Source organism: Megalops cyprinoides, chromosome 2, assembly GCF_013368585.1.
Source record: "Megalops cyprinoides isolate fMegCyp1 chromosome 2, fMegCyp1.pri, whole genome shotgun sequence".
Classification (NCBI taxonomy): Eukaryota; Metazoa; Chordata; class Actinopteri; order Elopiformes; family Megalopidae; genus Megalops; species Megalops cyprinoides.
Genome location: NC_050584.1, coordinates 37,486,198 through 37,492,992, shown reverse-complemented (window position 1 = coordinate 37,492,992; position 6,795 = coordinate 37,486,198).

Sequence of the window (6,795 nt, the reverse complement as noted above, 5' to 3'; positions counted from 1 at the left end):
TTTAGCATGGAGTGTAACAATAACATATATAGTAATGGGACCAGAGGAGTGGTGGTGGAAGCACAGTATATTCCCTCATATTGTCTCCATTTCCTGACTGACTCAGGCCAGACAAAGGCTTCCAGCCAGCCCTGACAAGCTCACCTGAAGGCAACGGACTAATTTAGACCTAGTCACATTGGTTAGTATGAAGTACCTTTTAAGGAAAGGTTTGGAGAGTTTTATGAGTGGAAGCACAACCCTGTTTTTAATTTTGCCTTGTCTAGGAACCTCAACTGGTGCTTTTAACATATGTGGTTTTGACTTTGCTTCTGCCTGCTGTTTTGGATTTGTTTGCTTCACTGGTAAACAGCTTAGTTGACCAGTGATAGAGAGGGACCACACCCATTTAGCTGAAGGTAGTTTTTATCCTGCAGTCCTGCAGTCCCTGCATATTTCCATATGTTATTACATAACTGCCTCTGGTCCCGTCAAAATATGTATATAAAATGATGCTGTCTGTATATGTGAAAACACATGGTGGAAATGTTAAAGAAAACCTTCTCATGATTGTTACAGGGGTCAATAGAATCCCATCATAACCTTGATTGCTTTTTGAGCAGACATTGTTTACCTGAGTCTCTTATCATTACAGTTTCAGAAAAAAGTGGATACAAAATACTATTGAAAGGATGTGGACCAAAACAGAGGCATGGGATTTGTAATGAATTCTGACTGCACGTGTCGTGTCATGGGTCACCTGTCAGTTCTAATTTAGACTGAAAGTGTGTTAACCTTAACCCTAGGCCTGATTTTGATGGTGCAAATACTGTATATGGAACAATTGGCCGATGCTGTTGGCACATTCATTTTTGCCAATTTCATATCAGCACCAGACTGACAGCAAAAGACTGTAATTTTCATTCCAATAGCATTAGTGTTTCATCATGGAATGGGCAATGGGTGTTGGTCAAATATTTTACGGTTTGTTTGTGAATATTAGGAAAGACATTTTGAGCCCAGTGCCATGAGCATTCCTGCCATCATGTTTTTGTCTGGCAGAAAGCCCAGCACAGTGTCCATCCCAAACATTTTGCATGGAGCATTTGTTTTAAAATGATGGTAAACTATGATAGATATGGGGGTGGCTTCTGCTGTTGAACACCAACATTTAATTACCATGTTTATAATTTTAAAGACTTGATGACAATACTTGATGTTGAAAAAATTACATCATTAAAAAAATTACATCATTAAATAATCTAAACTAAATGCAATACCATGGGTTATTTCCCATTCATCTGTCAGTTCTGCATGAGGTCTCATCAATTGCATCCATTTGTAGTTCCAAGTTCCAAGTTCTGTCACACAATGTTGTCATTTATGTCATCATTACGGGGTGTGTTCAATCAATGCCCACGTGGTTACAATATCAAACTCACCATCATATATGTACACTAACTATCCTGAGTCAGCTCTTGACTGCTTAACCCTTGGAACTCCCTGTGTGATTGAGCAGACATTTGTGACATTTGTAGAATCCTGAAAATATGCTGTTGTATCAAGCCACTGTATTTGTACATGACACCTTATTTTTGCTACCTCAGTGTAACCTTTTTGCCCCCTCATTTACAGCCTCAAGAATGAATGGCACTGGACCCATCCTTGTTATGTAAAAATGGATTGTCATTACTACTACTTTAACATATTTGAATTGATCACTTTGTAGTGACATATGCATAAAAAGTCATAACAAGCAGGGTTCAGGCAAGGACACCCCCTCTCTGCAGTTAGGGATCTTCTTTGACGATGACCTGCTTCCATGATGAATGCTCCTATCACCGTCTTAGTGAGGAAGAGTACAAATGGTCCATTTTCATTTTGTGCCAAAAAGGCCATGCTCATTAAAGCAGACTTAATCTGAAAAGAGAGAGCATTTTTACATCTCTCATTGTCATGACTGCAGGTTTATTTCCAGAGTCATTCACCACGTTACGCAATAATCTCATTTTTCCTAGTTCCTTAACTGATCCGACGGCCTGTAATTTTGTAAAGGTGCAATTAATCTGGAGTACATGTAATCTCCTGTAATGGAACACTAATGTGGGTTTTCTCTTTCCTCTTCAAAGGAACACTTCTTGTCACTGATCATTAGAGCCGTAATAGTGTTATTTACACTGACGTGCTTTTAAGACCATGGCTACTGTGACGGTGTTACCACACCGCTGTGGTCATGCTATGTACTGTCTGACTGACATTCTAGAAAATGTAAGGAACTGTTGATCACACGCTCTCTTTCTCCTGAGATCTTGCTGTAAAAACATCTAAACAATCAGTAGGTGTCAGTTTGTGCCTCTGAGAGAAAGTCCCTGTCACATACAATAATACCATTACTGTACCTGTGCCTGTTGCAATAGTGCTCCTTCAAGCTAATTGCAAATTTGTTTTGTGCTGAGGTTATCCACCGTACTTCGCTTGATGACAAACTGGATGGCTCAATGAGAAACCAATGCAAATAAATCATAGAAAAATTCTTACAAAAACATAAATTGCCATGTAGATTATTGAATGGAAGTTTGAAGCAGTGATTGAAAAACAATTAAATACTTTTTGACAACTCTGTTGTGACCATGCATATTCACTCAAATAATCTGTCCACACTTTCTTTGAACTGTGTGTATAAAGCATTATGTATCTTAATTAATGGATTCATAGTATAATCATACTGTATATTCAGCATAAAACATTTGTAAAGTCTGTACTATGTTTGATACAAGAGTTTGCATTAATTCAATACTTACTGTTCAAGAATTTCTCATTAAGTTATTGTTATACCTGCTAAATAAACACTTTTGAAAAAGTATAGTTGCGTTTAACTTGTTTAACATGTTTTCTGTGCAATCCAGTTTTGCAATATGCAAACATTTTATTTATAAACAAGGCATAGTGTTAACTATAAATTTAGCAAATAAATGATAGTAACCAATTTTTCAGACATATTTATACATAGTGACTTAAAGGGGTCACAATGATTTATTTTCACATTCAGATACAAGCCAGAATTTGCACAGTTGGGTATTTCGCTTTTGCAATCTGGGTAAAGCATCTTGCTTAGTTGAACATCTAGGAACCAGACCACAGACCTTCGGTCAGCAGTCTAGAAACTATTCAAAACAGTTTCAGCAAATGTCTAAGTATATCAGTTAATAAAGATTTTGCACTATTAGTTGAATTATTGATTGATTTGCTGGACTTAGTATGATTCTACTAGACTCTAGTAGTCCAATTAGTTATCAACTAAAGCTGGTCAAATTAATCACCTAGCAATTCTAAAACTTCAAAGAATGCTGTGTATAAACAAAATGTTAAACCGTTACATATTGCTACATCTGAAAAAAAATGCTGAAAGCAGTCTTGGAGGAAAAGTATGGCCCTGTTGTAACCCTCTCTGAAATCAATATTTTATTTTATTCCCCCAACTTAAACTGATTAAGTGATACTACAAAATGCCATCAATATGGAGATGATGCTGAAAATTACATTTTAAAAAATAGGATTAAAAACTGGGTTGATGTTTTGCCAGAGTAGCAAATAATTTTCCACAAATATCCTTTTTGCCTTGTACAGTCTATGGGTAAGAGCATTGTATGATTAATCTTGATGCCTCCACACCATAAAGCAAATGTCTGACTGTCAAATTGTTTTTGACTATATTTTTATTTTCAAAATTATAAAACCTTTGTGTTTATCAAAATGAAGTTTTTCCCCTGGAATGCTAAATGTATGTCTTTCTTTCCTTTCTTTTTGTGGTTTCATTACATCCCTACATGTATTTGTTTACCTAACAGATTCAGCTGAATGAGCCTTGGAGTTGTATTCCTCAGGTTATGAGAGGTAATTCACTAATGACATACTACCTGCTGGCCTTTGTTAACCTTAGCCATTGTTAACCTGCATCCCATAGTGCACATGCAAAGGAGTTTGTCACAGTGATTGGGCTCTGGGCCATGCCAGCAGCGCTGTGGAAGTGTACGTTCTGGAACCTGGAATTTCATTCCATTTGCCATTGGTGTGTTGATGGACTGATTCTGAAAAAGAAAACAGCAACTGCAGCATTACAGGGTTGCTGAGGGTTAAATGTATGTTAAGTTCTTGGCATTTTACATGAGATCTGCCACTTTTCAGCTTGTCCAAACCACCAGAGAGCCTGTAGTAGGCTAACAGCTGACCATTCCTCAGTCTAACCACTGACCACTCTAAAAACTTTGAGAGAAGGAGGGAGAGTGAGAGAGTGGGATGCTGTGCGTGTTTTGTTGAACTGGCCCCAGAGGCTCCCTCCTTCCTGAGATTTCTCTGTATCAGCTCCCCCCCTCCTCTGTGCTGCTGTGCCTGCAGCCTTGGGAAACCAACCTGCTGCAATGATTGCATTGTCTGCCTCCAGGCTGCCAGGGGCGATTGGACGAACTGCCAATATTTTTGGCAGGGTGTACATGCCTTAGGAACCCAGGAGAGGAGTGCTGTTGGTGGAAGAGATGAGAGTGCCATGTTTGCTTGACAGTGTAAACTGTATTCATACATTCTCTCAAATTATGGTGTGGAGTTCTGGAGAAAAACAATAACAAAAACATCATATAAAGGATAATGTATGAAATGAATAAAAGTCTGAATGGCAACTCTTGTTCATAGCTTATTCCTCGTAAAAATGAAATGATCTTTTTATAGTCTGTTACCATGATACCTTTGAGGTAAATCTACAGTTTAAAATGAAGAGTCCACATTCCCATAGCCCTAAAAGGGTCATGACTTATTTCAAACACCACTGATGTCACCAGTGTTTCTGTTTGTGGCAGTTATGGTTTTCATGTGGAATGCATTCAAACATTACTTTCAGGCTCGCTATGGAAACCCTATGCAACAATGAGCAATTGAGAGATCACTTAGCAACTACTTGGCAAATCATATTTGAGAAGGCCTACTTTTACTGAGAAATTTAGCAGTTTGTAACACACATTCAGTCAACAATTTGGACATTGTCAGAGGCTCTAAAAATCTTGTAACAATCCTTCAGAAAGTGTATGGTAAACCAAATTGGAGGCACAATTTCAGATTTGTGCTTAATGTAACTGTAAAATATAACTGCATCCTATGCGCAAAAGACATCTGCTTTCTCTTTAAAATGTTGTGGAAACTGAAAACACTAATGACAATGCCGTGACGCACCTTTGCAACGAGGGGGGAAATCAGTCAACCGGCAGGAGTCCATGGCGCAGAAACTAACCCAATTTTCTTTAGCTTTATTTATCTTAATCATCTTTTTAGGGGAAAACATGCACAACAAGGTATGCCAAGTACAAACTGTAATAAAAATAAACCTGTAAAGACAATGAAATTGTTTTCCTGGAATTAAACTGCAGTATGGTTCTATCTCATAAAGGCAGCTTCACTGATGTGTAAGGTGTTAGCTCTGCTCTCCCCCAATCCTGGCTGCATTTGGGGGTATGTATAATTACTGTGGGTATCCATCAGTGAGTTGCTCTAATAACAGGAGGATAGCTTTACCTGACGAAACTAAACCTTTTGTCTGTCATGAAGATCAAGACATACTTTGCTGTGCTTTGAGGTGAAGGGGTGGGGTTCGGATACAATGAAAGGCACAAAATGCTGATAGCATTGCTTGCAGAGCAAAAACAGAATGGTGCATTATATGGCGAATAAAGTTGCACATGTAAACAAATATTTGAAAATATCATCTCCACAGTTCAAAACGATCCTTTTGGGAAAATGGTGGGCACTTGTGTGAAAATGAGTTCGAAAATTTGACATCCAGAAATGCTGAGCCTGACTTGACCATAACCTGAGTGCTTTAATGCAATTATAGACTGAAACCAGCTTGAACCTGCCATGTTTTTTGGGTCCCATCAGGTTCAGGTTGGGTTGCAGGGTTTTATACAGAGGTACCGTAATGCAAAAAATTCATACAATGTAAAAAGGAATCATCTGCTGACAGGGGGCGCCGTAAGGGGGGAAAGTTAGAACGATTCCAAGGGCCCAGCACTGACAGGGGGCCCTCATAGAACACTATTATTATTATCATAAGTAAGTTAATGTCATTCAATTTTATCTATTAAAAAGACAAATGAAACAAACTTGTGGTTTGTTTCTCCATTTTTGGCAAAATTATCAGAATAGCCTTTATATTTTACCCCTCTCTCTATTCATTGCACGGCACGACACGTCATCGAAGAAGTCGGGATATCAAAAATGAAAAGCGAGACAACAAAAAGCTGAGAGGGAGAAAAAGGGGCGACAGTCATCCAGTTTTTTCCAAAGAAAGGTATATTTATTTACGGACCTTCCTTTGGTGCCCATTAGCACATAGCTACCTAGCCAACATTACTATTGTGGCTTAACCACTGCCTGGATGATCTAGCTAACTAACAAGTTAAGTTAACTTACAGTGCAGTGTCAGTGTCATTTTGCTTAAACATTCGGTAGGTTAACTTTATCACCACCAAAACTGAGATGAGTGCAATTTTGGTCCAAATATAATTAATATAGCTCAGGGAAGGTGTAGCCAGCTAGCGCGCACTCTTGCTATAGCTAGCTAACTAGCATACATGCTAACTAGCTTGTTCGCTTGCTCAGGTCTGCCCTCGTCATGCACAGATGCAGCTTCAGGATTAGGAACCCTTCCCTCAACCCACCTCCCAGTTGAAGGAGAAGGAGGTGAGCAGTATTTTGTTGATAATATATTTACAGCGCAATCCATGAAGCTAAAGGTCTTTGGGGTTAAGGCTCATACAAACTGATTTTGAA